This window comes from Papaver somniferum, chromosome 10 (genome assembly GCF_003573695.1).
Source record: "Papaver somniferum cultivar HN1 chromosome 10, ASM357369v1, whole genome shotgun sequence".
Taxonomy (NCBI): Eukaryota; Viridiplantae; Streptophyta; class Magnoliopsida; order Ranunculales; family Papaveraceae; genus Papaver; species Papaver somniferum.
Window position 1 is genome coordinate 150,999,361 of NC_039367.1, and position 9,791 is coordinate 151,009,151.

General features: G+C 37.4%; 1 pseudogene; it reads right to left on the reverse strand.

Moving 5' to 3' along the window:
- Nucleotides 1-6,743: 6,743 nt before the first annotated feature.
- On the reverse strand, nucleotides 6,744-9,172 carry LOC113319342 (annotated as a pseudogene).
- Nucleotides 9,173-9,791: the final 619 nt, after the last annotated feature.

The following is a 9,791-nucleotide window of genomic DNA, read 5'->3' on the forward strand; positions in this document are numbered from 1 at the left end:
ATGAGGATTGAATGGTGGTAATGGTGGTGATGGATTGAATGGTGGTAATGGAGGGAATGGTGGTGATGGATTGAATGGTGGTAATGAGGTGGCAGAGATTGAGGAAGAGGGGGATCAAGGTAATGATGAGGATGTGGATGGAAATGGTGGTGGTAGCAGTGATGAAGAGGATGATGAGGATGATGGTAATGATGAAAATGGTAAGGAAAGAAATGGTGGTAGTGACGGTGATGATGATGATGATGATGAGGAGGAGGAGATTCAGGAGGATGAGGAGGATGTTGCGCAACCACAACAACAACAACAGCCTAAGCCCGAAGGAGAAAGTCCCAATTAAACCAAGCGCGCGACACATTCCACCCATGCGTTTGCAGCTTACTCGTCTACCCGGTGGGAAATCCAGAGGTGAACCTAAAGATGGCGGAAAAGTTCTATTCGGATATGATAGCTCGTGGGCCCGTACCATCAATGAGACAATTGTAACAATCTCACCTTTGCTTTTCATATGATTTTTTGATATTTAATTTCTTATGTTTTAATTCTATTTGTTTGTCTTTCGTAGGATCATAAGAATGCCACACGTCTATTTAGGCACCAATCTTCTTATGAAAAATGAAAAAATGGCCCCTAGAAGGTGAATGTCCAAGAGTGAGAGCCATTGTTGAAAACTCAGGTTTGTATGCTGCCGTTCAAAACTCTGTGATTTCATATGACAAGGCTGCAGTATCATGTTTGACTAAGAGGTTTTACGGCGAAGTCGATGCATTCCAATTCCTTTTTGGCGAGATGGCATTGATTCCCGAAGACGCTGAACAGATTTTAGGATTGCGGGTTGAGGGTAAATCCATGGAAGACAAGTTCAAGAAGAACCTAGATTGGAAGAAAATTTATGAATTGACGGAGAAGTTGTTTGGATGGGATGAAAAGAAGACGTATGGCCTCTTTGTGATGGGAAAGAAGTACCCAAAGAAAGAGTTTAAACTTATTTATATTAGGAAGATGTATACGGGGTCACTTGAGAAAGATGGAGACAATGAACTACTCCCTGATTTCTAACTTTAACATACTCTCGCATTGCACTTTTTATGTAGTTGAATCGAAATGCTAAGTCTCGCCATTTGCGGTTATTCGGATTCCCGATACTCCCGTAAAAGAACTCTTTAACTCTCTTCCAAAACATTTAATAGATTTCATTTGGACGTTCACGGAATGTATTAGCAAACGATTTAACAAGACACAAATCTTCATGAGGTTCCCATTCCGCCATTGCTATTGAAAGTTTATGTACTTTGGTAGAAAATGGATGGGTTTTGTTAAGTTTTTTCAAGAGAAAAGGGTGGTATTATATAGAAGAAAATCCCAACGGTAGGATTTTTGAAATCCACAATTGTCATCCTTGGTTTCCCATGTCTACATTGAGCAAACAATTAAATTATACAACCATGAGATCACTAATAAAATTATTTGAATATATAAATATATCTATTTGGTTAAGATAAACGTACCAAATCAGTCATATAGTGTTGGGAGGTATCCGGACCCAATATGGATACGGGTTCTGGATGAGAGCTTTGTCGTACTACCAACTAAAAAATAAAACACAAAACTATCATCAGAGGGTCGTCCAGTCTTATGTGACCAAATGACGATTCTTCAAAAATTATATTAACGACTCTTTACACATTAACGGTAAGTTTGACTTTGACGAGCAGTTACTAAACATACTAAGGGGTCGTTAGGTTATATATATAACCAATGCCGACTCTACATGCAGTTAATGCAGAATTTCAAAATCAAAGATATATTTGATTCCTAGGAGCAATTATTGCTATTTTTTGAAAAAAAGAAACGGTTTTATTCAAAAAAAGTAGCCGTTGAGTACATTTTTGCTATAAATAGAGACCTATCTCTTTCAAACTTACTCACCCATCACTTTCAATCAACCTAAATTAGTCACCCATCACTTTCAAACACTAAAAATGGCTCCAACTTCGTTCAATAATCTAGAAGATGTTGCTATTTTTAGATGACACGCCACTCTCACAAAGCACTCCGTTGAGGAAGCACAATGGGTGACCAGTAACGAAGACCCAACAAGGGGGTCTTACCTTGGGCATGATCAAAACACCAATGCTTGGTGGAAACGTGTGTTTAAGGTTTTTAAAGAACTAAACGGAAATCGTTATAGGAGGACGCTCCCGCAGATAAGGGAAAGGTACGCTTATTTATACAATGAATGCGTATTGATGAGTAACGAATTGAAAGCTCATAAGGACGCTATGCCAAACAAAGACCGCATGAGTAGAGTAAGTTTGTGAATCAAGAGGCCGTTCATCAAAAATTATTTATTTGATTATGATTATTCAACAACACTAACTTAATAAAATAATTGTTTTTCCAGTGTTCTTTGGGTCGGACCCAATACAAATTAAGGTACGGCCATGAGTTTTTGCACGAGGACTGCTACACTCTCTTGGAGGAAGTTGAATGGCAATTCGCCCAATATAATTAATCTCGTATACATTTTCTAGCGCAATGTATTGAACTATTTTATGTCTTTCCCTTATATTTTATTTCATAGTACATTATGTTATATACACCATTCTGCTAAGTTTTCTTCTAAAGTCGTTCGGTTCTATATGTCCCACCTGACGACGAAAAATACAGACTCTAAGAGTTGTTTAGTTGTAAATATAACTTAACGACTCAAGATACTACTAGCATTTATTGGGGAATTGAACTCTACCAAATGTGGTTGAGGCAGTTGGCTCGTTCAATTCTATAAATACAGACAATTATCTCACCTCTTCCTTGCCAACACCATAATTATCAACCTTCTCTTTTCCTTCTCATTTATTCATCATCCAAGAGGAAAAAAAGAGAAACACCATGACTCCCTACACTCCTGAACAGAATTGTGCCATTATGAGAGCTTGGTTCACAGTCACAAACCACTTTCAAAGTCTAGACAAAGACATTGATGAAACATCGGATGCTTGGTGGAACCGCGTATTCATCGTTTTTATGGCATTGGACGGAAATCGCAACTCAAGGTCTTTGAAACAAGTCAAGGAACACTTCAAAGAGATAAAATTCGAGTTCGATGTTTTGAAAAGAAAATTTACGGCCGTAATGGAAGCCTTTACGGATATGTTGAGTACTTTAAGAGTAAGTATTTAAACAAGAGGTAAAACTTATCCAACAAACTGCACATCCACAAAGTATAGTGTTATTGTCTCGCATAACTTGTATTTAGAGTTTTCCAAATTTGTGAAGTATTATCAAATATCGAATGGCAACAAACTGCACATCCACAAAGAAGTATAGTGTTATTGCCTCGCATAACTTGTCTTTATTTGCCTACAAACGTGAAGATGATTTTTTTTTTTGATCATTTACAAACGTGAAGATTATTATGACCAAGAAACGATTATTGTGGTCTCATTAGAGGGACACCAATACCTCTGGCATCATTCAAGGGACACCAGACCTCCTAACGATTACTTCGAGTGTAATCAAACTCCTAATCAGAAAAGAACTCTCAAACTTTCATATTTCAATTCATAACTTTATTATTACATCAACACACATATATAACATCCTAAAAGAAACTGCTTAGGTAACTACCAAATTCCATAACTATAAGATAACTACACATGCTTATCCAAGCACACACATAATAGGCACATAACATATAGATTAAAACAAAATGAAGACATCAAGAACTTCATTCGCAAAGACACCGTATTCACCATACTTTTCCCAAGATTGAACATGAATCTTACCAACATTTCTCCACCCATTGCCGTCACCAAGAGTGTATACCGCAACCTCTATAAAATCAAATTCTCCCTTTAACTTATACAATTCAACACTTTACACTCATTGGTTAAAGGTAGGTAACCAAATCCGGCAGAAAGATGAATACACAGAGATCATCGTCAGAATCTCTATCAACTCTTGGAAGCTTGACATTTTCTCTTGTCACGGGGTTACAAATACATGCTTGTACCATTATGATCTGCGTCTTTCTATCCATAAAGACAGACTAGACCATTAAATGAACCAAGAACCTTATAATAAGAAAATTCAAGTGAAAGGGTGACATTGATCCTCTTAATACTATGAATAGGTGGCTTCTTCTCTTCATGTTTCTCAATATACTCAAAAATAGTAAAGATCTTGATAATCAATCAAAAGAAGAAAACTTAACTCACCATAATCAGCCAAGTGATTTAGATGCAATTGAGAGAATGATGGATGATGAGATATCAGATTCCTCCATGGTCTGCAAACTAATTTGCAGTCAAGAATCGATTTAGTTGGCGAAGGAGTGATAATGTCTAGTAAAATGTCTGTTGGGCGATAATGAAATTCAACACATAAGCGCAGAAATAAGTCTTGTCCATGTAAAACATGAGATCCTAACACAATCAGCTGAGAGGATATCGAAGACTTCAAAATTGCTACTTAATTAGTGGAACAAAGAGCAAAAAAAGAAATTTCAAGTTCCGAAGACGACATAAGGAGCACGACCAATAATATTGGAGGGAAGCTAGTATGGGATGATAAGAAAAAGATTCGGGATGCAGTTGACAAGGTCAACCAGTGGTTGGGTAGCAATGAATTAGGGGACCTGGACTTGGACGATATCAACAACCAGCAGCTTTAATCTCTTTGTTTTCAGGATCCACATTCAAACCATTGAAAAAACCATCTTCTGCCTCATCAAGCCTCTGTGGCAATTATAACGGCAAGGATTATCAAAACGGACTTCCAAAAAGAGAAATTAACTGACAAGTAAAAATAACAGGGTACATACGTATAGTAGTTTGACTGCCACTCCTTTCTTGTGATGAGCCTTTAGCCTTTTAGCCAGCACACATTGAGTAGCATCTTCAAAGGCATAATTTCTACTATTCAAATAGACTTAGCACAAACTACAGTTGAATAGTACAGCTGCATCACTTGGATCAATTTCGAGAGCCTGTAAAACAAATCAATGTTGACTCAAAGCAAATACAGTTCGCCTTACAGACTTCTCATGAGTAAATAAAATGTGAAGATAAAAAACTAACCGGTAACTGAAAGAACAAAGAATTTAAAAAGTTAAGAACATGGAGTAAAATATCAAATAGTAGTTGGCATAGCAAGAAAATATGTATGATATCTACTCATGGCACTATAGAAGTTAACAAATTACTCAGGCGAAACAGTGCCTTCTATAGCTGCAATTGAATGTTTGAAGGAGATGCTCATAGTAACAGCTTGGTGTAGCGATTGCAGCTAACTGATGTCGTGAAATTGCTCAATTCTAATCAAGTCCATACAAGTAATATGAAGTGAACAAAGAAAACAGTGAACAAGCAACGTACTGAAACAACAAAATGTATGGATAAGATCTTTCTGTGGTAAGTGATGATAAGTAGAAAAAAAAAACTTGAATAGCATCCTTTGACCAATAATGACCATAACCAAAAACAACAATTGTGCCACCTGCACCAACAAGTACCATGTAATTGATAAGTACACAAACTTTGACACGTAAATTACAGAAACTAGATCACACAAGATGAAATTTCAACACATCTCTGACAATCATTCCAGCGGTTTTAACCATAAATATATGTGGAAGAATACCATAAGGGTACCTTTCACTAGAATGTGAAATACTCCAGTAGCTATTTCCAGTAGAAAAAAATCTTGGATGCCACTTAATAACAACCATATATGACAAGAACCTTAGCCCATAACTCCTGAGAAACGAGAACAGTTTGGAAGATTAAAACTATTTTTGGTTATCTAATTAACATTTAGCAGTACAAATTTACTCTCCAATCAGGACAGGGACAGGTTTTGATGATAAACCAGCTCCTTGCAAAGCATGAAAGAGAGAATCAGTAAATGTAACAGTTGAATTGATAATGAAACAATGGTATCTAAGCTGAAGGCAGGTTCAATCTCTTTGTTTTCAGGATTCCAACCTTCGAACCATCGAAAAAGGCATCGGCTGCCTCATCAAGCCTCTCCATAAAGTGCTGAACCGATTCCAGAAGAATGCTGATGTGCAACACCATACATAACTTAACCACCATTGGGAAGAACCAGGATTCGTTTTCAATCTCTACCTACACATGCATCGAAGTCATATTCAATCTGTTTTTATAAATTGCACACTAGTACCTACATGTTATGAAGCTACCAATACAGAAAAAAACAGAATCTATGATTTTCTGGAGTGACAAATAAGAATATATGTATTACCTTACAGGCTGTTCCCGAATCATTCCCTCTTTTGGCAGGGACAATAATTTTCTCCCCGTCTACCCACTTATATCTAAGGTAGACCCCTCTTTTGATGCTCCTGAAGTCATCTCATACCCTGCATTTAGACTCGTTGTTGCAGCACTTCAAGCCTTCATTGTTACCCAGCCACAATGTTGTACCATACTCATATTTTGTAACATTATACAAGCTGTTATGCAGGTTTTGCATACATTTTGCGTAGGAAAAAATAGAAAACTGCTGCAGGGAAAAGGAGAAAGAATCCAGGAAAACTCCACATACAGCGTTAGAATCATCTATAGTGGGTGCGTAAGATGTATCTAACAAAGTAGCAGTGCATAGAAGCAAAACGTCCTGAAAGTTATGATTGACAAAACTAACATTTACGCAGAGCGATTGGAATCACCATAAAAAACTGATAATTGAAATTCAACACAAAACCGCAGAAGCAGGCCTTGTACATAGCAAAACATGAGTTCATAACATAATCAGATGAGAGGAAATCGAAGACTTCAAAGTTGCTAAGTAATTAGCAGAAGAAATGGCAAAAAAAAGAGAAATTTCAAGTTGACTTCCTCGACTATGGGTTCACCTGTCCCTGGAAAACGCTGCTGGTGCATCTTAGTATTCTTTAGCTTTTTTTGGAGGTCGCCCTTTAGTTTTAGTTACATTAACCATGACAGGACTGCACACACCCTCTAATATCTTGATCTGGTTGTTGATATCGTCCAAGTCCAAGTCCCCTAATTCATTGCTACCCAACCACTGGTCAGCCTTGTGAACTGCATCCTGAATCTTCTTCTTATCATCCCCTACTAGCTTCCCTCCAATATTATTAACCGTGGTCCTCATGTGGTCTACGTAATTTTTGAATGTCTTTCTTAACTCCACTTTCTTGTTGTAATCTTCATCTTGACTTGTATTTCCTAATTTCTTCAGCCAACCTCTCGATCTCAGCCTTTGAAAACCTCCCCGTGTTATTTTTGATGGTTATATTGTTTTTGTTTCCAGATGTTTTGTCTTCAGCGGATACGTTTAATATACCATCTCCATCTATTTCAAAACCTACTGTAATATCAGGAACACCACGAGGTGCTGGAGGAATTCCTATTAACTCGAAATCACCCAACAAGTTATTTTCACGAGTCCTAGTTCTATCACCCTCATACACCTGAATATAAACAGAGTCTTGTTTGTCTTTGCTGGTGGAGTAAAGCTTTTCTCTCTTGGAGGGAATGAGGGTGTTCCTTGGGATCAGCACATTCATAAAACCTCGAATCGTCTCAATACCAAGAGGAAGAGGAGTGACATCCAACAACAACATGTCCCGCCTTTTTCCCTTAGCCTCGCCACTCATCATAGCAGCTTGCACTGCAGCACCATAAGCCACAGCCTCATCGAGGTTGATACTCTTGCATAGTTTCTTCCCATCAAAGAAATCCTGTAAAAGAGACTGCACCTTGGGAATTCTAGTGGACCCACCAACGAGCACAATTTCATGAATACTGCTCTTGTCCATCTTGATATCCCTCAAACACTTCCCAACAGATTCTATACATTTCCTGAACAAATCTATGTTCAAATCTTCAAATTCCGAACGAGTAATGAGCGTATAAAAATCAATTCCTTCATGCAAAGAGTCAATCTCGACGATTGCTTGATCAGTAGATGAGAGGTTCCTATTTGCCCTCTCACAAGAAGTTCTCAACCTCCTAAGAGCCTTTGGATTTCCACTGATGTCCTTACCATGCTTGTTCTTGAATTCTTGCACAAAGTGATTAACCATTATGCTACAGAAATCCTCTCCTCCAAGATGTGTATCACCATCCGTAGCCTTGACTACGCAGACACCCTCCTCGATGTTGAGTACTGAAACATCAAAAGTACCCCCACCAAGATCAAAAATGAGGACATTTTTCGCACCAACAATGGTTGCCTTTTTATCGAGACCATAAGCGATTGCAGCTGCAGTAGGTTCATTGATTATACGCATTACATTAAGGCCAGCAATGGTACCGGCATCTTTAGTAGCTTGGCGCTGAGAATTATTAAAGTAAGCAGGGACTGTAATAACGGCATTTTTCACACTTGTACCAAGGTAATCTTCGGCAGTTTCTCGCATCTTAATGAGAATTATGGATGATATTTCCTCGGGTGATAACATTTTATGCTTACCCCTACAATTGACTTGAATCATTGGCCTCTCATCTTCACCCGCAATGACTTTGAAAGGCCATAGCTTCATATCACTCTGAACAGATTTATCACTGAATTTCCTACCAATTAAACGTTTGGCATCTACAAAATAGAAAATCTATTCAGAAAGTGATCTAGTGATACTACCCCTAAGAAAATTAAGCAATTTATAATATTTACTCACAAATAACAGAACAAAATCAGATCGATGAAATTACATCATAGAAAAATGGTAGATTTTTTTTTTTATGAATATACACAATACAAATAATAGATATTGAAATTGAACTAAGGATGTAGAAAAGCTTTACCAAAAACGGTGTTGAGAGAATTCTAAGCAGCTTGATTCTTAGCAGCATTACCAATCAAATGTTCAGTATCAGTAAAAGCAACGTAAGAAGGAGTAGTACGATTCCCTATATCATTAGCAATAATCTCAACACGATCATTTCGCCATACACCAACACATGAATATGTTGTGCTATTCCAATTGCTACCATTGGTATGATAACGCCAGAAAATGTGAGGGTTTATTATGAAAATAAGTAGGGATTTAGACGATGATTCATAAGAATCACGAGAAAACGGCGGGACTTTATCAAAATTGGGAGGGTTTTGAAACGGATTTTAATTTAAGGATTTAGGATTGAAAGTTAAGGAAAACTTTGGGTTTTTTCCCCCTTTGGGTAGACCTAGATCTAAGGGAACATTATAACCTTATCCGCCTCAAAAAATGGCTTCTCAAATTCAACACAAACCCTATTACTCTTAAAATAAAATTATTGAAATGCCCTTATTTGTTCAGTACGGCCGTGTCCAATTAGGGAACCATAAACTATTGAAATGCCCTTTTTTTTTTTTCCAGTACCCAAGCCGATAGGACTTGTGTTTTTCCCCTATTTTATAAGGTATCAACGGAGAACACGGACGACCAACAATGAGAACATCAAGTGGTCTGATGGTTCTTTTTCTTTTGTTAGTAAATAATTTGGTGTTGGCGAGTTTTGAACTCAGGACACTGGTATCATCACCCAGTAACTTTACCATTATATTACAATAACACCGGCGTGGTTTGATGGTTCTTATGCTCCCTCTCACTGCGGAGATAGGGGTTTGAATCTTGTAATCGTCATAATCCACTACAATATAAGGAGTTTCAAAATAATTTAGGGACCATTACTCTAGAGTATCAGAGAGAAAGAAAAAAATATTAAAAAAAAAAAAGTTTGGCAACCAATTGTCCCAAGTCTTAGATATAATCATTCATTAATAATTAGAAACTTGGAAAAGGACATCGGTGAAGATGAAAT